The sequence below is a fragment of the Harpia harpyja genome, chromosome 14 (assembly GCF_026419915.1).
Source record: "Harpia harpyja isolate bHarHar1 chromosome 14, bHarHar1 primary haplotype, whole genome shotgun sequence".
NCBI classification, from domain to species: Eukaryota; Metazoa; Chordata; class Aves; order Accipitriformes; family Accipitridae; genus Harpia; species Harpia harpyja.
The window spans coordinates 13,144,393-13,159,429 of NC_068953.1; positions in this window are offsets into that span (position 1 = coordinate 13,144,393).

The window sequence follows — 15,037 nt, forward strand, 5'->3', positions numbered from 1 at the left end:
CTGGGCCATGTTTTCAGGACAGCGAGGGTTGGACCTGCCCACACTAGCACCTAAAATCACTTGAAAGCTTCTTTGACCCTACCAACCAACCTGCTGCTCCTGTGCTGACTCCTGGGTCACATGCACTGAGCACACCGGTATCACAGACTCAGCCAGATGGTCATCTTCTTTGACTGATTAAGTCCAGCATTCAGGTTTTTCCACCTTGTTATTGGCCTTTAACAAGAAGAGGACTACTCTGGTCCATGCAGCTTTCTAGGTCAGCAGGAGGTGTGTCGCTTGCTGAGCTATGTGACTCAGACACTTTCACAAAGCACACAAGGCTGGCAGTCGGTCACTGGTAAATCTTCCATCAGGAAAGCCAATTGGCAACTCCAATACAAGAGACAGTCACAGCATTGAACTGTGAAAGGGGAAGATGCTCTATGCTTTCTATCTTGCAATAATCAAGGGGTGATGGCTGCTGTGCAGATCAGACCATAAAACCACCAGTGCTCCTTTTGTGGTTGTTTGCTTTGAAGCAGCAGAAAGACCCTGGCTAGGAGCAGGCACTTCACAGGATGGCTCCTGGAGTGCAAAGTCATCCTATATATGAATGAGGGGCTGGCACCAACTCTTCCTATTCAGCCATGTAGCTTGGTTACCTACAGTTGAAAATTCAGGAATAGATCCAGGAAAAGATAATCATGTTATTGATGTGGTAGACTGAGATGGAGACATCCATCCCCTCTCTCTGATGACAATAAGTCTGTGCTGGGTAGCAGTCTGTACACCTTACATGTTCATTGCTCCTGCCACAGACTAGAGTGGCTGGATAGGCCACAGCCATTTCATCATATCTCAGCTCCATAGCCCTTGTGACTTGCCTTGTAGCTGGCTCAGCAGTATGCATGTTTTGCAATGCCGTCACTGCTGCACAGGAGACACAGTGAGCATTGCCTTGGCTGGAAGAGCTCAGATGTGAATTAGCCCCATCCACAATGCTGGAGATGAAGGTCCAGCCAGGGATACTGGCAGCCATGTGCCTCCTGGTGATGGTATAACCGTGTTCGTCAGGGGCTATATGCACTCTGATAAATCAAATCACCTGAGGAAAGGGTGCAAAGAACTAAGAGGAGCTGCTTGCAGCATTCCTCTAAATGATCTTTTATGTCCACATTTTGCTCCTCACATGTAACTTGAGACTGACTTACCCCAACAGGGAGATCATGGCGGAGCATGCAAGCAGGGAACATGCACTATGAAGTTTGTTGAAGTTTGCTTTAGTGGTTGGGGTGGGGTGGAGGAACCTGTCTCTGCAGGGCAGGGCCGTTGCTGGTCGGATACACAGGGCAGGCACAGGGAGGAAATGTACTATCAGCAGCCCAGCGTCCATGCAGAAACACAGCAAATAGCTATGATGCAGTGATAATAGGCAAGTATTCTGGCAAGATGCTAGCTGAAAGAAAGCAATAACCCTTTTTCTTTTCTGCATCAAAAAGTACATAAAGTTACTTGTAAAGAGAAGGTACTCTTCTCTGCCATCAGACCCCTGTCAACGTGACAGAAAGCTTCATTCAAAGACTTTGAAGCTTCCACTATCAGCTAGAATTGTGATCCTTGTGCCTGAACTGTTGCTCTCACCCCAGTGAGCGCACTGCCATGTCTATTGGTCAGAGGTGCATCTCATAAGCTAATATTGCTGATGGTGATGCTCTTTATCTAAAATGGTGGGTGCTTGTGCCTTCTGAGTAGGTGTCTCTGGGCTGACACTCTTGCTGTCCCTGAAGTCCTGGGAAGAAAACCTTTTTTTCCCACCTTATGACTCAGCTCATAATGCCCAGGTTCTCTGCCACTTGCTTTGAAGGACAGCCTGAATGGTGTTTTCTGGTGGACCAAATGCCATCCGTTATTGTCCTCTCCTTGCTCAGTGATCAGCCTGGAATTCACAGCAGATGAGAGACAAATTCCTAGCCCTGGTCCTGAGAGAGGATGCCTTTTTCACTGTCTGCATTTCACACCCTCCACTGGAAAAGAAATGACTCATTTCCGGAATTATTTTCTGTGGCATTTATCAACAGCATAGATGAGGCTATAAAAAGCTAAGTTTATCTCCAGACAGCCAGATGAAGGGCCTGCGTTATCCTCACTGTACAGAGGATAGTAGAAGAACTACTATCTTCTTAGATAGTAAGAACTGAGACTTGGGAAGGCAAGAGTAAATGTGTTGCTGCATTCTGAGGGCTGGGTTTATAAAAGGAACAGATTTTTAGAAAATTTACCATCATAGAGCACCTTTGGGGCTTAAAGGAAAAGCCTCAGCTGCAGCTATGAATTTGGAGTATTCCTGCAAATCACGTGCCACCTCTAACCAGGAAATGAAGCACACAATCAGCACCGTCTTTTGTGCATGATTATCCAGGCAGTACATGGGGACACAGACACTGAACTTCAGGCAGCATTCTGCCCATGAACCCAACTAACATCAGCCAGTAGCTCTTCCCTGCTCCATGCCCAAAACTGCTTCTGTATTTGAGGTAGGGCTCTACAGGCAACAATGTCTCTTCAGCACCCATCCGTGGATCATCCCTAGAGAAGGTCTGGTTTGTGCAGTGAATGAGATGGGGCCTCAAGAAAAATTATCTGCAATCATGTAATGGATCCTCAGGCTGCACAACTGCTTCTCTGTTGGTATTTCCTAATTGTTTTAGAGCTATGTGTAATTATGGGGAACCACTTCAGTTTCATTCCTTTTAACAAATGCTCAGTAGAATACAGTCCCAGCTTCATCTTCCAATCCTCCCCTATTTTTCTCATGCCAGCTCCCGGCTTAGATACCTATCAGCTCCCAATAGCTTTTCCCAATTCATCCCAGTTTCTCTCCTGTCCCACTCTGACCACCCTTCTCACTGATTCCCTGCAAGCCAAGTTTTAGATGCTGTGCAAGCAAAGCAGACCTCTTCTTCCTCCTGTCCTGTGTAGGCTCAACAGTGGCTCCATGAAAGGACAGCATAGACAGGTAACCTCCACTCATTTCTGGCTCCCTTGATCCATCCAGCCTGGTGGGAGAAAGAGAGGGAAAGCAGGTGATGTTGAGTTGGCCCACGTTTCAGGAGGCAGCAAGGGCAGGCTGGACAACAGTAAGCCATGATTTTTATGTTAAGGCTTATAAAGTCACCTGAATGTGGGTGAATTTTCATAAGAATAGAAAATCTGTGGCATTGGGGCTGTTACTTGGCCAAACCTCCTGTCCTGTCCCCATTAGCTCCCACATTCCAAAGTTCACACTTCTAAACTTTTTCAAATAGCTTTTGGGCAAATTTTGTCCAGATTTTTTTTCAGTTTGATGCAGAATCTTTCCTGAAAGATGTCACCCTGAGTAATGTTTGGGAAAATTATAACCAGTTGGAAAGAGAGTCTCTCAATGCAGGGCATACTGAGCAGAGAGGATCACGCATCTCCCACCAGCCCCAACTGCCATGACTACACATACATATTTACACAAGAGTGCTATGCAGACAAAGCAAGCACCAAAAGGAACTGAGGTAGCTTTAAATTCTGGGATATCTCTGCCATAAAATATAATCTAATTAGTAACAAAAACCCCACACTACTTACCCAGAAGTCATCTGTCTAGCAAGAAGCCATCGCTCAGTTCCAATTACTGTGCTGTCAATTATGGTATCTTCTGCAAGGAGCCTTCTTGTTATACCAGCCACCTTTGATATGTGGCTGCTCTGCTCCATCTCCTTTGAAGGCCATTATAAATATTAAGATTAATTTAGGATTCTTTGGATCCCTGACTATAATTCTCTAACTAGAAAAAATCTCAGGCAGGAGGGCTGGTGCTAACCTGTTGAGTTGTTCCTGGGTCCAAGTTTGGGTCAGGTCTGAAGGCAAATTCATTCCTGGCTTCACACTCTATACAGTACAACCAAACACTTCAGGAAAAGAGAAATGTAGTTCTCACAAAGTTTTAACTCTGCCTTTTTTGTGCATAGAGGGAGGTAGAAAAAGTAGTCCAAGCAGCAGGCTAACTAGAATGACTAGTTTGGCAGTGTGGCCCCTTGTCTGGTCTGTGAATAAGGATGAAGCTTTATATCCCATATTTGTGATATGGGATAGGATAGCAAGTTGGGAAAGAACTCCAACTGCTTTCTTATTTACAAGTCTTTATTTTAATATTTTGAGTAGGTTTTGGACCAACAAATATTCTTTTTACTTGAGTGGAGCTGTCCTTTAGACCAGCCGAAGATCAGAATGGGAATACCTCTGAAATACACCTAGTGTTCACTTCTGAACAATTTTCCAATTGTTTGAATGGCTAAAAACTCTGCTCAGCTCATCCCCGTACTTGCCTGGAGGCTGTGCCTGTGGGGTTAATGAGAGGATGCCATTCCGGACATGCAGAATGACCAGTTAAAGCTCCTCAAATACTCATTAGCAATTCTCTGGGAACCTCTAAGCAGTAGCTCTGCAGGGATTTGTCCAAAACCCTGTGCTTTTGGACAGACAAGACCGCAGAGACTATGAACCTGTTCAAGCCCTGCTGCAGACCTGTACCAGTGATCTGCTCTCAGCTCTGCCCATTTGACCTGAAGCAGCTACAGCTCTTACATCTTCAGCAGGCCACCTGCAGCCAGGGTTATCAGCAGTGACATGCCTTGATCCCCTTGCCTGCGTGGTGGGGTAGCACATACGTACTTCACTTGCAGTGTCATAGGGCATGCGCTGAAGGGAAGGAAACGCACCTGACCACGTGCAGCAGTCATCTTGCTTTCCATCTCCAGGTCCTATCTCATCCTCAGTCATGAGGAGAATTCACAGGTAGAAATTTTGTCTTTGTGAGCAGAAAGGGGTCTCAATATTCCTTGCTGGAGATGCACCCCTAGCCTCTGATCTGTGAGAACTGTTTGCTCATACTGCTCCTCTGCAGACCCAGGTGATCCACAGAAACTCTTTCATTACACAGTGGTAAGAAATACATGAAGGAGAAAAATCTTAGGGGAGGAAGTCTTAAAATGAAGGGGGACAAACTGTCTACTCATATATACGCAAGGCCATTGATTTCTCTTGCCACAGAACAACGCCTCTGCATGAAAGCCTGGGGTTGGCAGCCACTCCCCAAAACATACACTCCATCTGTGGAAGGCACCATGAAGGTAACAGCTGCCAACACAGGGTCCCAGCTTGCCTCTCTCCGCTGTATGGCAGCCTGTGCTTACCCACTGCTGCAGCTGGCAGCAGCCAACTCCCCGTCACTGGTGCTGCAAGCTAAAGGAGAGTCCGTTCACCTGAGGCAAGAAACATAATGTCCCCATGCCATGTCCCGGATTGCTGTGTCAGATTAAGCTATTGACTGACCTCTTCCTATATGCACGGTGGCCTTGTCACAGTGTTTATCAGGAATTGCCACTGAGCGCATTGCTGCATGGCACAGGCTGTTAGCTGGTTATCCAAGCTTTCTGTATGCAACTAGTGAGTCCGGAGTAATTGCTATGAGTGATAGCAGGAGAGCGCGTTAGTGCTCATTAGAGACAAATTGAGCTGCCTGCTGTGAGCAAAATAAAGAGGCATTTACCCAGGCTTTCTTAGTGGCTGTGTTTACACAGAAACATCCCCCTGTCTATGGGATTGAAGAGCTGCTTTTACCCCATCTCCAAGGTCTGGGTGGGTAAATGAAGACTGCGTGGCAACGTTGAACAGGGATGGTGTGGTCTATCTGTTCTGCCCATGTTTGAGGGAGCTTGGCTTGAGGACATGCATAGCTGGCTTTAAATATAAAGAGAATCAGCCAACCGTGATGGAAAAGCTTTACCACCAGGGGAATCTGGCAGCCGGCTTGGACTTTGGTTTAATCTCCTCCACTAACTCAGCCCCCTCAGGCTGTTTACACGCTGGAATCAGTTTACTGCAGCTAGGTCACCCATCAGCTCGCTCTGTCCCTCCAGGCTGGCTGTTTTCCACAAAACACAGCCAACTCGGTGCCACCTTTGTTTGCAAGCGAGTTGGTAGGAAAACAGCGCATCTTTGCTTTGGGTGGAGAGGGAGAGGAACCAAGCATCTTAGGACCTGGCTGAGTTCAGCTGCTGGTCGGACTGGAGGTTTCCTATCTCTGCTTGCAGGGCATGCTGTTGCTGCAGCTGTTGCAAGGCTGAGGCTGGACACAGTTGGGGGGGTCTTGATTTGCTGTTTTCTGCCCTGCACGCTAGCAGTGGTCCTGCCCCTGCAGCAGTCTGTGCAGTCAGTCCCCTCCCAGCACCACTCCCCAGGACCCCAGGATTATTCTTGATACTCGAGTGACTTTGCTGCTGGGGATTCAAACCCAACCCACTGGAGCATCCTCCTCCTGCATCTTCTCTCACAGCAGCAGAGAATAGCTTTTAACCCAAGTGAGACAATAGGAGACATTTGCCTGTCAATCATGTGGCAATGCATATTGAAACAGAGGAAGGGAGCCAAGTGTTTCAGGTGTCTGCTGGTGGAGGGGGGCTGGGGGGGGGGGCTGGTGCTAGCTGTAGATTTGGCTGTAGAGACAGAGAGCTCGCTGGCTGGACAGCTTGTTCAGGAGCCCTGCACTGTGCTGGTCGCATATGGCCTGGCTCTCTCCCCAAAAAGCTCTCACAGCAGGGCCTCAGCTCATTCACTACAACCATTTGTCACCAGAAAAGTGTGTGCACTTGGGGATGCCCCTTTCTCCATAAGGCACAGCTTTGTGCTGGCTCCAGCACCAGTAAAGGGTTCATTTTGCCTTCCCACTGGGACAACTCATGCTGCAAGTAACCTTCATCTGTGTCCCTGCTCCTGGGCTCCTCCATGACTCTGCCAGGAACAAATTCACTCAGAATATGATAGCTCACTCGTATTTACTCATTGCATGTGTGGATGGGAAACCCTCACACTTAAGGACCATTTCAGAACTGTGAAGATTTGGGTGTCCCCTGGAGCCTGCAGAATGCTGCTGGGACATGGCACTGCTAGAGCAATCTTCAGCAGAAGCAATCACTCATCCTGCAGGTGTGCCAGGCTGTGTTGGACCTGCTGCCCCCCTTATTGGTCCAGCTGTGAGCACTGGGGGTGCTAATTCATTATTTTCACCCATCCCTGTTACGGTTTGAAGATGTTTTTCCAAGGCAGCCTGGTAGCAGGTAATTGGACAGATCAAAGAGCTCAAGAAACGGATTTAGTCAAATGCTGGATTATGTGATTAATCTACCTTCCACATCACGTCTTTTTCCCAAGATAAATTCAAATTAGCACCTGTTGGAGACCCTATTAGTCAGTGTCTGGGCTCTGGTGCATTGGAATTCAAAGGCTTTCCGTGTAACATGAGACAATTCCTCACTGTCTCAGAAGCTGGCAGCCACCCTCTTGGTTTGCAATTAACAAAACCACTACATAGCCACAACACATAGTCACCACTTGCCGATGTGTCCTCCCAGCCTAAACAGCCTGCCATGCTCTCCAGGACATGATGGCTGCATCTTCCCATCAGCCACATGTGTGGTCCAGATAACTGGATCTCAGAGTAGGCATTACCCTCACAGAAGGGCTGTGTTGAATGGAGTAGCCCTAAAGCAAACAATAAAGGATTTTGGCATGGAGATGTAGGGGATACACAGGCAATTGTGGCGGTTGTGGGTATGGTCATTTTGTCCTGTGGAAGCTCAGGCTGCTAACACAGGCAGGACGTTCCTAGCCCCAGGCACATCCGGGCACAGCTGGATCAGGCACAGCTGAGGTCCTCCACAACTGAAGTGGATGGAGCCAGGTTTTTTGTCCTGGCTGATTCGTCCCAAGCTGTGAATCAAATTTCCAGGAGCAATCCAAAGCCCAACTGTTATGAAGTTCTTTAGAGAAGGAAGTTCATCATCCCATGTGGAAAGCCCTGGAGGGACATCACTAGCAGGTTGCAAAACATGGCCTCCTCCATGTTTGTGTGTGTGGGGAGGTGGGACCCAGTGCTGAGAATGCCCCAGGAGACATGATACCATCTCAAAGGCATGCAGAGTGCAGAGGCCGTGTCCTGCCAGGCTCTTCAACAACACCGCAGCCAAGCAGACTGGTAACACACACGTCAGGACAGGGCACAGGGAGCTGTGCTTTTCTTCCAAAGGAAAAGAAAGGTCTCCAGGTCTGTAATCATGGGAGCTCCAGCATCCACGTGCATGCATTTGGAAAAGGATTTCATTGAGGGAGATGACTTCACAGTACGTACCCAGTCCTGGCTGTACAGAAAGTTGAAAAAGTTCTAGATACAATTCCTTCACTTCCTCTACATACGTCTCTGGAGCACTTGGTCTTCCATGATTCCTGCCAAGAAAACCTACTAAAAGACCTGCTGATCAGTTTTGGAAAAAGAGTCAGTGGCATGTTCAGCTCTATGTGCACAAAGCCTGCAAGAAAGCAGCAGGGCAGAGGTACTGGAGGATCAGCTGTGAGTATCGAAGGGCACAGTGGTAACCAAGGTAGGACAAAACTATGGGAAAGCCACCTTCTTTCCTTCTTCCAGCCTGCATGCCTCCACTCTGCTCTCCTTGCAGAGTCAGATGCAAATCCCAGCTCAGGGAGCGTCCAGTCAATGGAGCTGGAAAAAATAGACCAGGAAAGGGCCCTGTCCCCTGTCCTCTCCTCCTAACTGCTGCCACTGCAGCACACCAGTCACATTTGGTTTGAGATGAGAAGAAAGCCTTTTTATGTTCACACAGTGTGAGGAGGAGGTGATTGGGCAGGGGGATGGACTGTGGCAAAGGCTGTTGGGGGCTGTGCGTCCTCCTGCAGAAACAACGACACTCTGCAGGGTACTCTGGCAATGGTGAGTGTTCTGCCCCTCGCTCAGCTCCACCAGGAATGGCAGCCACGGCCTCAGGTGAGCTGTCAGACGCTCTGCTCTGCAAAACAGAGGGGTAACAGCAGACTGGAGCAAACCCAAAGCAACTGTTTTTAAAGCTGATGAGCACAGGCAAGATCCAATTTACATCTCATACAATTTTTTCTTGGGGTTTTTTTTTAGTTATGCTCCCTGGTGTTATTGCAGGGAGGTCTGGTATGGCTTTGCAGCTGATGCAGCTGTGACCAAAGCTGATCTCAAATGCACCAACACTGACCTGGATTTAGGGGTCAGAGAAGCACAGCAACTCAATGTGATGCAGCAGCAAGAAAGCTAAAACTGTTCTTAGATGTACCAACAGAGGAGAGGGACCAGGGCAGGGAGGTGACTTTAACGTCTGGGGATGACTGTGCTGAGGCCAGCCACACACATTAGAGGGATGATAAAAAGTGAGTGAGTGCAAAAAAGAGCCATAAAAATTATTTGAGGGTAGGAGAGGACACTTTGAAGTGAAGGATTTAAAAGCTTGATCTGTTTAGCTAATTGAGGAGACACTTGAAAGGCAATATGCTTACAACATGTAAGTAACTTAATGTGAAAAAACACGAAGTTCTGAAGGGCTCTTAAATAAACTGGGAAAGACAATAACAGGACCAGTGTCTGGGAGCTGAAGCCAGGCATATTCAGAATGGTAAAAAAGGTGCAGATCTTTACCAGGAAGGATGATAAAGGAAGAAGCACATACAGAACTAATGAACCCTCCCTCTCTTAATTATTTTAAGGTATCCCATTTAGGTAAGATGTGTCCTTGGTCCGGTGTGGTTTTACCCATCACACTGCTCTCTGAAGTAGCCCTAGCTACAGCCTGCAACAGCAACTGGCCTCCACAGCTTTGCCAGAGCATACTCAGTTCTCCAATGGGCTTTGCAGAGAGATGTTTGTGCTTCAACACTAGCTAACCCACTGCCTGCTCCAAGAGTCCATTCATGCATACACACATTTTCCTGACCGCTCTTTGCAAGGGGACGTTAAAAGATGACTTAATCTTCTGTAGAATCTAAAAGAACTGAGTAACCAAGTGTTTGTTCAGCAATGACCTGGGGAAGCACGAAAATCCTCTTTAGGGCTGCACACATAGTCTTCACCCACTTCCTGGCAACCCTGCACTCCCCAGAGGCTCTCTTGGTAAACAGGACCTTCCTTCTGGATCTGCCAGCCAACACACATCTTGCTGCTTTCTGGTGCAAATGGGTGTTTGGAAGATATCTCTGTGGACCGCCTTTTTCTTATTGTCTTGCTGATCCATCTCCCTGAAATCCATGTTGTTCTGCTACAGCTTTAACCAATAAAATGATTCTCCAGAAAGACTGAAAGCATTTGCTTGCTGGCTTGTTTGAAGATGGATATGGGCAATGGACTGCTTCAGGCTGTTCTCCTCTGCCAGGGAAGAACAGGATGCATCTTGATTTCCCAGTACAATCCTTTTGGCTGCCATGATGTCTTAGAAATCATACATTATTAAAATTATTATAAATAATTGTTATGTATGTCATGTGTATAACACAATGGAGAGCTGGAAGGGTTTTGCATAGATTTGAGGACGGGGCCACAAGGAATGTTTGGAGGAACACTCGCTACTTGTTATATTGTCATCAGCTCATCATAAGCCCATAGATGGATGAACAAGCATAGGTGGGTGATATGCGATGGCCAGGGTGGGAGAAAGTTCTCTTGATGAATCTCACTTAACAGCAGTCCTGGCCTATTCTTTAGACACAAATTTAACCTTAAACTGGACAATCCACTGTGTGCACATGGAGACTGAGGGGGAAGAGATGGCCCCTGACAAAGCACTTCTTCACTCTCATTCCTTGTCAGTGTTAATAGAGCTTTTTTTTATTGTTATCTGCATCAGCTCATACCAATTATTCTATTCTTCTGCCTACTGGCACTGCTCCCAGATGCAGAGGTCATCTGAAGTCGAATATATCCCAGCTGGCAATCAAATGTCTCATTAATTTGCAGAGATGCCTCTCGTTCCTTTTCCCACGCACCATCATCTGTGCAGTGAGCCTGACACTTTGCTCCAGAAGTTCTCAGTCACGTACCCCAGGTCCCTGTTTATCCTGTCCCACCAACCTGGCCTAGGTTGACACCAGATGCTGTCATTGTCTCAGCCCAGATGTTCCTAAACCAAACAAGCTGGGGACAAATGACTCCTAAGAGCTGACAGCTAAGGAAGCCAGCCTGGCTGGTACAGACAAAGAAGGGGCAGGATCAAAGACCTGTGGGCAGGCAAAGCAAACAGCTAGGCTTGCTGAACACAAGGTGGTTCTGGCTCCACTGTGATCTCCAAGTGGAGTCAGGATTGGTTCTTCTAATTAGCCTTGGAAGCACCTTCCCTGAGGAGCAGATTCACCCTTCGGGCTAAAGCACAGGAAACAGAGGACTGAGTGAAGTGCATACAGTCCAGATAGGGATGGTTTCATCTGTGGAAATAGCCCTGTGATGACTTATCTCCAAGGATGGAGAGCAGAAGCAAAGACAATCAGTCTTCTCTCCTTATGCCTGCAGGGACAGGGAGATATCAGCTCTGCACCCACGATTACAGCTGGGCTATTAACTAAACACCATGTACTGTAAAGTAGCCTTGGAAGCAGGGGGCAGCACTCAGATATCCCTATCAAAAAAAAGAGTGTTCCCAGGCAGCTGCTGTGCTCTGAACATCTTTTTTCAACTCTGCCAGGTAGATGTGTTGCCAGCACAGATCCCCTTCCACTGTGAGAGCACACCAGGACCATGATCCCTGATGGAGTCCTTCCTCCTAATATCTGTCAAGTAACCATCCCCACCCCCTCACTCTGCATTTCCCGAACTAGAATTTTATTAGCATATTATGCATTATTGAATTAAATGCCTCCTGTGGACTAAGTCTATTATGTCTATGCAGTTATCTTTGTCACCCTAACCTGTAATTGCATCATTTGTTTGTTTGACAAGGCCCATGTCCTATAAAGCCTCAAAGTCTGGCAATAATTATATTGCTGGGATTTAATTCAGCTTTAGAGGGATTCCATATGGCCTTTTATTCATGCTGTCTTCCTAAGCACCTCATCTAGTTTGGTCATCCCAGGTGGCCTTTTCATGATGTTCAAATACTTTGGGGCCTTTGGAAATTTCCAGGTATTCAAGGGCAGCGCAAAGTGTGAACAACGCTGGGTGAGCAACGTCCTCAGTTCTGCCTTGGGAGAGCCATAGGCACGTCAGCCGAGTACATTGAGCCCAGTAGATATTAACACCCTTGTCTAGCTACAGATGGTGGGATTCATTCCCCTACTTCAGTGAACACAGGCAAATGTCTCCCAACACGCAAAATTTGCATCGAAAACACAAAGCTCTGGTGCCCACCTGTCCAAAGCCCGGACTTGACCAGAGCACATGTCATGGGTCCCTGTAGGCTTCCTCCAAAAGGAACAGGAACAGGGGGAAGGAGAGACTTTGTGTCTGTCTTGATCACCCCTTGACACAGACCAGGATGCACTTCCACGCATGACCCTAGCAATTATACCCAGTGTCATAGTTCAGATAAAGCCTGGGGACAAATCACCCCTGGAGGTGTTTGTGTCTGCACAGTCCAGAGACCAAGCCCATATCACAAACTGTGAGCAGAAGCATTAAGCTACAGAAGTTGATCTAACCACAACAGGCTTCATCTTCCTAACTTACTTCTGCCCTTTCTGCATTTCTACTAGAAGTTTTCCCCACTCTTAGATGTGGGACCTGGCCTACTGGGAAGGAATCCCATGACTGTCTGTAATTTTGCATGCTACAGGCTTTCTCCCAGTGTCTTCAGCTTCCCTTAACAATTTCCCACATCTTACAGTTCTGGTTTGTAAAGAATTCTTCTTTCTCCTTTTCAGTTGTTCTGTATTCAACATCATTTGCAGTTGCTAACACCATCCATCCTCCAGGCTTTTAGTCAGAACTGCCTCTCTGCTGCTTGCTTTTTGCTTCCAAATACCTTTCTTTAAAGAATTTTTAGGTTTTGCTCATTTTCTTTTTCACCTCTACAATTTTCTATTCATAATTATTGTTAATTTGGAGAACTTGGTCCTTTTGAAGAACAGATAATTAATTTCCAGGGCTGACATCTTTCTCCACTGTAATGAGATCCACATCCATGTTCCCTTGTGCCCCATGCGGTGCCTTTTGTGCTGGAAAGTGAGGGGTGGATCTCGTGAGTCTTTCAGCTTTCTGCTTGTGGCCTCCAGCAGGTCTCCTGGGCAGTACGTGCTATGGCAGCACCTCTCCTCTCCCCATGCTTTACGCAACCAGCAGTGAGAAATGCTCCCTGGATGGGAGGATCTCGCACGGCAGAGCATGATGCGTGCATTAGGGGCATGAGTGGGAGTGGCAGGAGGGGTGCTGGAGTCTCCACATTTTGGTAACAAGTGGAAGAAATCTGCCAACAGTAAGCTCATTTTGTGGTGAATAGCTGACAGATCTCAACCTCTCAGCCTGGCCCAAGCATGAGCTAAACCTTTTAATGGATTCAAAGCAACCACACACTGCTTATCACAAACCAATGTAATGTCACAGCGTTATTAAAGGGAGATGCAGAGAGAATGCCCTCAGCTCCCCCCCAAAATGTGCCAGGCAAAACCAGGCCCCTGAGCCTCAGGGGTCCCCACGTCCTCCAAAAGCCGAGGTCAGCTGTGCATGGAAAGCACGTTCCTCTTCAGCACCTCACCCTGCCCCTTGCAGAGGTGGCCCCGAACCATGGGTACACACGTCGACAGGAGGACAGCTTTGTCGCATGGTCAGCTCAGCCACCTGGTGCTAGGTGATGTTCTCGATGGGATGATGGTGGTACACTGGAGGATTGGAAGAGCAAGATGCTGTAATGCACAGAGGCTGGTCAGCATGGGCCCCAAGCAGCATTGCCTGGGATGGGACATGAGCTGGTTTTGGCATGCTAGTGTTGCCACTGCAGCCTGTACTCAGCAGTCCTGGGTTACCCCATCACCTTTCCATTAAAACTGCAGCTCAGAGCCCAACAGGAGCAGCTCAGGGGCATCCTGCCACATCAGACACTGAAGACAAGACAGGGGTCATGGGCATCTAATGTGACCCCCAACTCAGGGCATCTCTGTTGATGCCTGTCTCTCATGGGGGTTTTTGGGGGGGGCAGGCATCCCACAGGGCTCCCCCTCTTCTCTGGTGCTCAGGACATCGTGGTGGTGGTGGGAGACCTGTAGCACTGTAACGGAGATGTGGCCTGTGTGATCTGTCACTGATTTCCCAGAAGAGTGGTGGTAATAGAGCTGTATGAGCTGGCTGCAGAGAGCAGAGCCTGCCCCTGAGCCTCACAAGAAAATTAATGAGCCCTCAGTCAGCAGCTCCAGTCATTACTTTAAGGTACATGAGCCAGTCCTTGCCTGAAAGCACCTCCCCCTCCCTCCTACCCCCAGGAAGCTCCCGAGCCACTGCCGCAGGGCAGCCCGGGTCTCTCTGGGTACCTGGGACCTTCAGGGAGCAGGGAGGGGGACACAGCTGGGGCAGGTCCCCCTTGCACACCTGAGCCCATGAGACCTTCCTCAGGAGGGTTAATCCCCAGCTGAGAAAGGGGTTTGGGGAAAGCCCCCCCCCCCTCTTCTGGCTGCACTTCTGCCAGTCCAGACCTCCGCTGCTTCAGGGGGATTAATGTGAGCAGCAAAATGCTGGCAGCCAGTCTGGGCCAGTCCCTGGGGCCACTGGAGACCTGCAGTGCAGCAGGTCAGCGTCCTCATGGGTGACACGTGCCCAGGCAGCCCCGAGTCCCTGGGTCTGCATCCCCACCAGCGTTTTGGCAGCTTACACCTCTGTTGCCTTTAAGCCTCACATCCATGCCAACAGAGAGGCATTGCTGCATCTGCTGCCATTCACGTGAATAGCCGCACTCAGCTCCACATGGCCTGATCCATACCAAATCATACACTTGTGTAGGCTCACCTGCCTTCATGCTGACCTTGCCAAAAGGGGATGAGGGGATGTTAATGCATTCACCTCTTAGGTGCAACAAGGCACACTGGGGAAACTGAGGCACACACAGTGGTCATAACAATATTACACACTCCCTCCTCCTGGGTTGTAACACCAGGTGTGACCAAGCGGCAGGACATCCTCCATGGCAGTGTGATCTCCTCTGGCTGGAACAAGGATGCACCAACCCCATCCCAGAAGGGCGGG